Raw genomic sequence first — 6,000 nt, 5'->3', positions numbered from 1 at the left:
AAAAATGTTTTCATCCTCAATTAGCTATATGTCATCGATATGTGTTGAGAATTAGCATGGGTATATGCAAGTAAAAATGTGTAAAACACAAACGACACATACATGCATACAAACATCACATACTGATCCAGAATCTCAGAGTGATATACAGTACCCCTCTTGTGTGCTTGTTCATGGATATGCTTCTGTGCACTGCCCTGTCTTTGAGCACTGGTGTGATAAGGTTGTATTACTTCACTTGGGATGTCCCTTGGGGAATCCCCCCCCAGTGCTTCAGTGTGTGCGTGTATGTGTATGTGCGTCAACAAAAAGGGAAGAATGCCACTATTGAGCATGTTACCATTGCGCCAGCAATCCTCTCCCCCGCACAACAACCTCTTCCCATCCTCGCCTTCTCTCTGACGTACAGTCAGAGCAGATTTAGTGACACTCAGATAAAAGCCTTCCTCTGTTTCTCTCTGTCTTTTCTTTCCTCTTTCTCCAGTGTCACCAGAGCGCTGAGTGCTGGTGCTCCAGCCGCACACAAAGAGACCTCATTCAAAGTGACACAATCACTTATCACTTCTGCATTGTAATAAAGCCAAGTACAGTCCACATTGCTCTAATATGTTGACCACACGGCCTGAAATTGGACGGCTTATAGGCTTTAATTGAGTATCAAATCATACTTCAGGGGATCAACTTTTTCACCCTTAAATCCAGCAGCGTGCTCTGACCTGCCCTGTTTTGCACTGCTATTGCTTTAACTCACCGTGCATGACATCTCAGAAAACCAAATTATTACCCTGGTCAGACTAAAAATGGACTTCCATGGATATGCAGTCTGACTAGGGGAGAGAAATTAAAATTTCAGTTTAAACAGTATAAAATACCGAGAGTAGTAATTACTCGCTTCACTCAGTGAGGTTCAGAATCATCTGCTGCACCATGGAAGGAAAGAAGTGTCAACTCCTCAGGAGGAAGTAAAGACTATCTAGGAACATCATATATGATAGAGGTGACTTGACATTGAATTGGTCCCCAGGTCCTCGGTGATGTCTGTGGTGGATCCAAAAATCAGATATCAGCCTTATTTGTGAGTCACGATGATGCTGATCTGCAGATATGCAGATGTTGTTGGTTGAGGTTGTTAATTGTACATTTTTGACTAAAGGAAATTACAATAAAATCACTATTACATTAATTATTTTGCTGATCAATTCGGGGCTTATTCAAACGCATGGCAACAGCAAATCCATCCAGACCTGGGCTTCTTAAAAGTTGAATGAATGAAGTAATTGACCATTCTTCATGATTTGGTTTCTGAACGTGTAAATTTCAGTCAGTACTCCTCATCACTTGCCTCCTTTGGTGATGTGGCAGCGAGCATGAAATGCCTCCTCCGGGGTTTGGTAGATCGCCACATGATCCTCTTTGAACTTAACCCACAGATTTGCAGGGAAGAGAACGTTGTGCCTCAGTCTTCAATTCCAGGAACCTCTTCCTCATTCCCACTTGCTTCCTCCTGTTATAAACCATTTGTGTGTAATCTTGGTTGTATGGCCTTTTGGTCTGCTTGTTGATTCGTCATTGCTGTCATCTTAAGCATTATATTCTATGTTTGTTTCATAACTCTTCCTTCATTTTCCAAAACGATTTGCAACTTTGCTAATGTCACTGCACGTAGCGCTTGCGAGGTGGTTGGCCGTGGAGCTCATCTCCGTTTCGGCGGCAGCTGTCGATATAGTCCGCCTTTTCCTGAGCTGGTGCATAATTCCAACAACTCACTGTTGCCTGAACACCCGTTTCCTTCGCTCAAAGGTATCTATCTATCTGTCTATCTATCTATCTATCTCCTGGCTTTTGTGACTATCCCGTCTGGTGTCTTCAATCGTTTTTGAAAGTTAACAATCGCTGGTTTCCATTTCTTGGAGGTTGAGCTTTTCCACATAATACACATCTACCTTTTTGTTGTTTGTCTTTTTTTTAGGAGTTTTCAATTGATCCTTAATAAACACATTGTCAGGTATTGCTTTGAACATTAATAGTCATGGGTCCATGGGGATATCCAGTTCAATATTTTTTCTCCGTCTCAGTTTTAACATCTTTCAAAAAAAGGTTTTACCACTTTGCATTCCCAGAAAATTGGTATGGTTTTCATCCATGGCGACAATTGGTGGTCTAATAACGACAAGGATGTATTGCTTTGATTACTAAACAATTTTCAAAAACAATTGTGGTTAGAAGAGGCTGCTCAAGACTCTGAGGAGCGGAAGCAACAGAAGAGATAATCGTAGTCATCATAGTCATGTTAAAGGAAAAAAAAACTGTTGCTACTCTACCCGCGGTGGACACTGACATAGAGGAAAACCATGGGGAGTTCTGATGGGAGAAGATGGAAGGTTAGGAGAAATGAATTTGATCCCAAAATCTGACAATGTAATAAAGAAATGGCGACAATGATAGATGAAGTTAAAAGTCAACAACAGGAAATTGCCAAGCTGAACGAGACAAAGGGAGGACAATGCCAAAATAAAGGCAGACATAAAATATAATGGAAATGGAAGCGGAACATGATGATCTACTCAGTGCCAGACGGCATGGAAGATGAGGATCTCAGGCTCTTCACTGACAAACTAATCATGGAGAAGGTGGGACACAAAGAGGAATATGTTATCAGGCGACTGGGAATAAGACCACAGTCCATCCGTGAAGTGATGAACTTCCAAGATGCTTAGGTGGAAATTTACCTAAACCCAGAAGCAACTGGTAATGCACAGTGGCACATTACTAATGGCAGACGAACAAGAATGTGGGGTAATGTTTGAGAGTTACACAATCAGAAACCTTCTGAAGACGACAAGTAATGAAGAAAGAACTCTTCGCTCTGGTCCTTTTCGGTCTCTCTGAATGATCAACAGATTCTGAAAGATGTTTCATCGTCTTTGGAGATTGTTAGCTTAGGAAGCAACGGATGGCCTTCAATAGACAGCCTGTATTTGACCCCCTAACATTTTAAAGCCGATTCGTGGCCTCTCCCTCTGTCAAATAAACAGGGAAACGTTTTTCAGTCATTGTAACAGTGAAGTTTGGAAGCGTTGCCGGTAGAGCTTGCAACAGACACTGTCTCGATTCACTCAATCATTAAAAGGGGAAGCATCCAGCTGGACTCTTTTTAATTTCTTTAATAAGGTTCAAAATAACTGTACTTGACAGTGTGTTAAGGTCTAACTCATATATTTAAATGTATTTAGCGGTATGAGGCCTGCTGAAAGACACCACCTCATCTGAATGGGATGGCCAGTTACCTAAAATAATCATAGCATCTGAAGGTAATGATATTTTATGTTTTTCAGAGTTGCCCTTAATTCCTTGTATTTGTGGATTGAATTTAGTGAATTCAGCTGAGGGAGCAGTGGCCGGGAAAGAGCATCTCTGGGGCGAGCGCTCTGTTCAAGTGGAAACAACTGGGTACAGTCCATTAACACTTAGATATGTCTATTTCAGAAAAAAACAGCAAAAGTTGAAATTCTTATTTATTCATTTGTTAACCAGGAAACAGATTTCTACCTCTCATGGCTATAATAAAACACAATTTTGAGGTCCACACAGCAAGAAGGCCCATTGGATGATAGGACATGCAGTTCAACTAGCTCTTTGACTGCCAGCGACTAAGAGCTGACTTTAAATTTAGACAAATAGGGGCTTGTCTGTGAAGGGTGTGAAGGGTGTGCAGTATTCTCGTGGCTATTTATTGTTTTTCTCTGATTTTCACCTCTAACAAAGAGGTTGCGTTTTCGACTGCATTGTTCTGCTTTTCTGTCTGTGTACAAAAGGTTATGAACAAATTTGGATACAATTATTCAGGAAATGCGTGAAGTAGAACAAGGAACAAATGATTTTAGTTCAGTGAATTAATCCAGGAATTTTTGCTTAACTGATGTGTACGTGACACAGTGTACAGGAGTATGTGTTTAACTCCTTGGGCATGCTGGCGTGTGTATGCGCTACAATAGCTGAGCTGGCGGAGTGATGGAATGAAGATAGATTCAGTTTTCAGCAGTCATATGGAATCACTTTGTTTTAAGGCTCAGAATCTGGTCATTTAAACCTTTAAGCCACGGTACACTGATTTAAAAAAAGTCACACACCACCAGAGGAACCTCACCCAAGGTCCGCTTGTGCTCAGTCAAAGGTCCTGTAGAAAATCCTTTTGAAAAATTGAAGCTACTGACACTCTATATTGGCATGCTATTTGCAGAAGTCTATTGCACGGCTTGTGAGCTGCAGTCCTGACACTTGGAGCATCGTCAGATCCGTGCTCACATAAAAAAAAAATATATATATATAATATATAATATAATATATAAGCATAATAATATATAAGTAAAATAAATGCCGCACACATTTCTATGTACATCACTTAATATTTTGAGGAGGATCACGGTAAAATGTATGAATTTTTTAAAAACATGCACAACAGATGCACGTCGGACGTGAAGGTTTGATTAGTCCATTCACTTGGCAGTCACAAATACAAGTCTCAAGTGCTTCTCTTCCCAGACAACTATTGAGCACTGGACAGCTGCAAAGGAGGTCTGTGGTACAGTAGCAGGTGCAGTCTGGTGAAGGAGAACCATCCTTGTTTAACATCACCCAAATCGAACACAAACAAACCTTTCTAGAGTATTGAAATGTTGATCATGTTGAGAGCCAGAAATGAAGAGCTACTGGATGAATTCACAGACTTCTTAAAGTCCTAATAAAGAGGAACATAGAAGAAGAGGGAATTTCTACTAACCTCATTCCGGAACCTCATTGAGACAAATGTACACTCCAGTAACCAGAGCAAAAATATGACATTCTCTGAAAAAGGAAATGAAAAATTTAAAAAAAACAATGTATCTTACTCAGAAACTATATAGTTAAGACTACAAAGATAGGGAGCAACAGTCAACACACAACCCAGTACAGAAAAAAAACAAGGCAAATAAAAAGCATTACACAGACCAACATATTTACCACTGCTCAAGAAAATAAGGAAGAGTGAGAATAAGGGGCTAAGGTGTATTGGGACTGAAAAACTAGTTCAGAACTCCAGCAGAGACTCAGAGAAACAATGCTGCCGCTCCACATTGAGAGCATCCAGTTGACTGGGCTCAGACACCTTGTCCGGTCGCCTCTTTGTTTAGCCATTCAGAGTATAGCGGAGGAACCCAAGGTAGACCAATCCAGGGTAAACCAACCTCAAACAGTAGGAAATATTCACTGTGGAGTGTAAAGCCCACCCCTGCGGTCATTGGGCAAGAGGCTGGAGTATATAAACCATGTGTACACCTGCGCCAGTTCATCGCAGGGCACACACAACATCCACACACCATTCATTCAAAAACATCATATCGCTTCCACATTTATTGCAGGAAAATTTGTATTAATCTGGATTAGTAGTTGCTAGAGCTGAGAAGTGTCAGGAAGAGCAGGGTATGCCCATGTTGAATTTGGAGGCAAGTGAATGAACAAAACATAGCATATTAAAACTTATCCCAGCCTTGGGTATTGTCAATAAAAGTAGTGACTCAGTGCGCAGGTTTTGTTCTGTATGATGTTTCTTGACTGTATTGGGAGAGAGAACATGAAGAGAACAGAGGAACTTGTGATCTGTGCCTATTGGACATGTCTGATCTCACAACCGTGGGATGAAACAAGTTCACAATAAACTGTGTCAGAGGCAACAATATGATAATGATCTGATCAACGTGTCCACCCTTCATCATCATTTAGCTGATTTAGTCCACCCTGTCCTGTTGGGGACTCACTCCAATGAAAGTGAAACAGTTCACTCAGGGATAATTTCAGTTCAAAAGGATACGTGATCTCTTTTAATTCAATTATACATGAAAGCAGTGTGAAATGTGGAGCTGTTGCGATCGTGGTAGTGAGAACCTCAGCAGCATGTGACCTTGCATGCCTCGCGGCTGATCCTGGCACTGGCCAAAATGTTCCACCACGCTCACACTTATT

This window comes from Synchiropus splendidus, chromosome 15 (assembly GCF_027744825.2).
Source record: "Synchiropus splendidus isolate RoL2022-P1 chromosome 15, RoL_Sspl_1.0, whole genome shotgun sequence".
NCBI classification, from domain to species: Eukaryota; Metazoa; Chordata; class Actinopteri; order Syngnathiformes; family Callionymidae; genus Synchiropus; species Synchiropus splendidus.
Note: the sequence above shows the minus strand (reverse complement) of the source record.